The sequence below is a fragment of the Vicia villosa genome, linkage group LG2 (genome assembly GCF_029867415.1).
Source record: "Vicia villosa cultivar HV-30 ecotype Madison, WI linkage group LG2, Vvil1.0, whole genome shotgun sequence".
Classification (NCBI taxonomy): Eukaryota; Viridiplantae; Streptophyta; class Magnoliopsida; order Fabales; family Fabaceae; genus Vicia; species Vicia villosa.
In genome coordinates, this window is record NC_081181.1 from 28,809,878 (window position 1) to 28,815,415 (window position 5,538).

Genomic DNA, 5,538 nt, shown 5'->3' on the forward strand with positions numbered 1-5,538 from the left:
TGCCAAAGAAACATTATCATATATATATATATATATATATATATATATATATATATATATATATATATATATATATATATATTTTCTGCAAATTGATATATTCATCAAATTCACAATGGCGCACCATGGTATGCAAAGTCGACACCATATACTTGTTATATTTATGCATACACATAGCCATTCATATATATTTAGGCAATTCACAATACACAACATATTGTACTACATATATATTAAGAATTTTTCCATAACCATTCATAAATTAAGTATAAGGAAATTCTTAAGTTTATGAATTAACATGTTGTACTAAATAATTCCAGCAAAAGAATGCATGGAGGTACTTTTTTTTTTTAAGCCAGATATATTGCAAAGAGAACTGAATGTTCTCAACCAGATTACAAAATGAAACGAGTCCAAGCTCGACAAAGAGAAAAATTACAAATCAATCGCAACTTAAGATAAATAAAACAAAGGATATTTGATGAATTCATAAAAATTGCAATTTGGATAAGTAATCTTCCCGATGAACATCCATCTCCAAACCATAGTTTTAATATGCTCCACACAATATCTAGGACGTTCCACGAATCTTTTCTAAAGATAATCCCATTCCGAGCAATCCACATACACCAACACGTTGCCATCCAAATCAATCCTTCCTTCCCGTTTCTCACCTTGGCTCCGAGACAAAAGGAACTCCATGAAAAGAAACTCTCCTTGAAGCACCGAAAATAAGAATGCTTAAAACCAATCCAATCACCGATCTCCCTCCATATGAGCCTAGCTACATAACAATCCAACAGAGAATGTTTCAAAGACTCGTAGGAGTGCCCGCAAAACACGCACTTGCGGTCATCGGTAGGAATAGAAACACCCCTTAAAAGAAGAAGATCAATAGTGGGGAGCCTATTAATACAACATCTCCAAGAAAAAACTTTTACCTTGGCCGGGTGTTAGCTGAAGATTTCGTTTGGGAAGAATATCTTTCGAAGTTTGAAATTCGAAGGAAGATGGTTACCGATGACCATCTTTGAGATCAAAAATGGCTACTGATGGCCATGTTCGAAAATGTTGGTTTAAGTTGGAATGGAGATAGTTCGTATTGAAGTTATGTTCGAAAAGAATTATCTTTGGGGACTTAAACGTTTTACGAAATATGCATAGTACTGATGCTTAGCGTATTTCCGTGGTATTCTTGATTCTGATTACTTTGCCACGCGTCGAAAGAGGATTCAGGCGAGATGATTTGAATTTCGAAGTAGTTTATGTAACCGCACGAAGACAGATGGCATATATCCCTGGATTTTCTACGGGTAACGTGGCATTAGATTAGTGTAGGACCGTTAGGGTCGAAATTAGTATAAATAAGGGTCTTAATGTTAGGATTCCGTGTGTTCATTTTGTACAAATCACTCACATATTGCTCAAGTATCAAGTGTTAAGAGAACGAGTTTCACTGAGAAATGTACGTATGACACCCCCATCAATTTAAATACATTTGTATCTTTCTTTATTCAAGTATCTTCAGATATTACTGCATTTCGTTTACTTCCTGTCATTTACATTCCTGCATTCTTTATTTCCATTCTATTTAGTTTCGAAGCATTTAAGTTTTTGCACTTTAAGATTCTTGCACTTTACAGTTTTGTCTTATATTTTATCTTTATTTGATCTTTCGCTGATGTTGTATTTACGTGTATAACAAGGTGATTGTTAATCTTTGTTTCCTTGATTAAGCATTTCTTATTTCGATACAAGCCAACCATAGATATGATTCGAACTATCATGAATAACAACCTTTTTGACTATGTCCTAGGATCAATCTAGTCGATCCTGCGAGTAACCAAATCATATTTATTATAGTTTGGAAGACTAGCGGTTGTTTACCGGAAATCACCGTAAAAAAATTGGCACGCCCAGTGGGATAGTGTCAAACAGATTGTTATTAATTGATTGCTTTGTTTTGTCTAGAAAATATCAAGACCTTGTATGAACCTTAGGAACGGTAAATTAACCAACAGTGCACAGCCGATTCCTAAACGAAGGTACAACAAGAAAATGGTCAATGCGGCCAGTGCAGGGGGAGATCGGGATCCACCACGAGGGTCAGGAATAGTAGCGGCAAGTTCTTCACATGTTTCGACTTCTGCTCCAGAAACCCAGGCTATACCGGTTTCGACGGAATCTAATCCTATAGGTAATTCCCAGGCGATACCTGAAAATACTACAGGGACGAGAGGAACGCTCCCAGTTTCGAGTTCGACTGCTATCCCTTCATTAACAGGTGCAGGCGAGATACCACATTTCGCAACTAATACTACAAATCAGATGTTTACCCCAAGACCACCACCTGCCTCAGAGATGTAGAGATCCAATTTCCAATACGGAATGCCACCTTCATACATGACAAGATTAGGAGGAGCGGGGCCTACATACACTACAACTAACCCAACAGCGTTTTCGCCTAATGTTGGTTCGATAGGTCGAAGCGGGCAAAATACGGGTTTCTCTGCCCAAGTACCCCCTTTTACCACAAATAGTCAAGCAGCATTTCGACAAGAAATGGATGCAAGTAACCATGATATGTTAGTAAATCTTGCCAAAGAATTGGGGTCCATTTTGAATCCGTTAGCAACAAACATTGCTAGGACTAACCACGATAATGCGGAAACCTTCCAAAAAATATCATCTCAAATGAATCGAATGGCAGATTTTCTAGGAGTTCCACAAAATAAACGAAGGAACAACCAATCAACTTATCAGGAGGGGCAGCCCATTCTAGAACAAGTTAGACCCCCAGTACCGCCACCTAGGCCAACATTAGTCGAACAAAATCGAGTCGAACAAAACCAAGTGATAGACTTGGAAGCTCGAAGTCAAACGACTAACGTTGGCCAACAAGCAATTACCCAGCCACAACCTAATTTAGTGGTGGTAAGAAGAAACGAACATCCTGATGAAGTGGTACATAGGGTTAGGAGAGATAATTTGGCAACAGAGAACAACCTCACTGCCATGATAGAAAGAATAATGGCTAATAACGGCCTTAATACCGGGCTTCGACGCCCAAACTATACATCCCCAATAGCAGAATATATTATGCAAACGGAATTGCCAAGGGGTACCAAAGTACCAAAGTTTACTAAGTTTTCAGGGGACACCAATGAATCTACTGTGGAGCACATAGCCAGATATCTGACGGAAGCAGGGGATCTAGCAGGGAACGAAGACTTAAGGATTAAATACTTCCCTAGTTCGCTAACAAAGAATGCTTTTGTTTGGTTCACTACGTTACCCCCAAATTCCATAGATGCATGGGCACACTTGGAGAGATTATTCCATGAACAATTCTACATGGGTCAAACCAAGATAAGCTTGAAAGAATTGGCTAGCATCAAGAGGAAATTCACGGAGTCTATAGATGATTACTTAAACAGGTTCCGTTTGTTGAAATCAAGATGCTTCACGACTGTCCCAGAACATGAATTAGTTGAAATGGCTGCAGGTGGCCTAGATTATTCAAATCGAAAGAAACTGGATACTCAATACCTGAGAGATATGGCCCAATTGGCAGACAGGGTTCGACAGGTCGAACGGTTAAAAGCAGAAAAGGCCAGAGCAAGTAAGAGTTATAAGAAGGAGAGAGTAGCATACGTCGAAGCAGACGACGGTGATGGCGAACCTTTCGAAGATTCATACGACATGGAAGAGGTCGAAATAGATCTTGCTGAGTTAAAAGAAGTGCCACCTTATTCTTGCAAATTGCTTACCCCTTCTAATGGAAAGAATCCAGTAGAGAATGACAAAAGCGATAGATTTCCTAAGAAAACTTATACATTTGACGTCACTAAATGTGACGAAATATTTGACTTATTAGTAAAAGATGGCCAAATGATAGTACCTCCCAACTCAAAAATTCCTCCGTTCGAACAACGGAAGAAGCGAGGTTTTTGCAAATATCACGGTTTTTTAGGCCATAAAACTTCACAATGTTTTCTTTTCAGGGATCTAATTCAGAATGCTATCAAGGATGGACGTCTGAAATTCGCTGACAAAAACAAGAACCCTATGAAGGTTGACACAGACCCTTTGAATGTGGCTGACACTAACTTGTGTGAACCACTTGACGTCAACATGGTGGAAGTATCTGAAGTTGATGCTGCTGAACCGGAGATAATTGCAGGTGGAAAGCAGGCTACTGAAGGCCTAAATGCCAATTCGATCTTCAATACTGATGTTGAAGGATCCTTTGATGCTGAAATGACTGAAGATCTGAAAGGAAAAACAAGTGAGGCCACTGAAGACCTCACAGTAAAGCTTCAGCAGATACGAATTTCTGAGGTTCCTCCGGCAGGTGTTAACATGGTCAATGTTAGACGCCCTTTATCTGAAATAGAAGAACTAGAAAAATGGCTGATAAGGGAGAAAGGAAACATTGAAATCCCTCCAAGGGGAAACAGTCTGAAGGATTATCTCTGGGATTGCCATGTGAAAAATGGTGGAAAAAGGCTGATGTGCCCAAGATGTTCAGTGATTACAAATCGAAGGGTTCAAGCCAATTTCGAGAGGGCCCTGCGAGAAAGAATGGAGAAACCTTGGAGAGGAGGAAACTTGCTGCTAAAAGTATACCCAAGGTCTGAAGAAAGCTTGGTTGGTTTCTTGGTCAGGTGTCACAATGACAACTCTGAAGTTGCACTGTGCCCTAGATGTGGTGCAGTCTATGACGAACTGCTAGCAGGATCATTCGAAAGGGTGTATCTTTATATGGGTCGGGAGACTCAGGGACTTCATTCTAACTTGTATGGGTTCGACAACCGGACCCCATCAAGGAGGCCTGACAGCCCACACCCTAGAGCTCGAAGGGTCACATTCAAAGTTCCTGCAGACATACCCAGGGATAGATGGATGCAAGTTGGTACCAGAACCAAAAAATGGCGAAGTTAGGACCAAGGAGGAAGAACTGCAATGGCATATAGGAAGCAATTCCAGACTTCCAATCGAGATATGTACAGGTTGGAAAACTACAAAGGCGAAAATCCTATGTCCAGATCCCAATGGAGAAGGCACCAGAGGATGAAGAAAGCCCAAAGGAAATACAAACCAAGGGAGACTGGAGAATCAAGTAGCAATCAGATCCCAATGCATGGGGGCAAGGACAAGTAAACCTCCAGTGGAGCGTAAGTTGTTCGATTCTGAAAACGAGAAAGAAGAAGAAAAGATGCATTCCAGCCCTTGGAAGGAAGACGATAGGCTGACGAATGACTTCGACTCAGACGGAGTATCGTCTATAAATCTCAATTGCAATGTTGTGTCAGTACTCCCTCATGAGTATAACCAAGAAACAGAAGTCGAAGATTGTGAGGAAGTTGATGAGGAAGAAATGGCAAGACACAGACCTGTGTGTTATTATGTGCTGAACAATGGGGCAGTCGAAGAGCAGAACGCTTTCTTCGAAAGGCCTGATGAAGGTATGAGGAATCATTTGAAACCACTCTACATAAGAGCCAAGATTGAGAATGTTGGCATTAACAAAGTCTT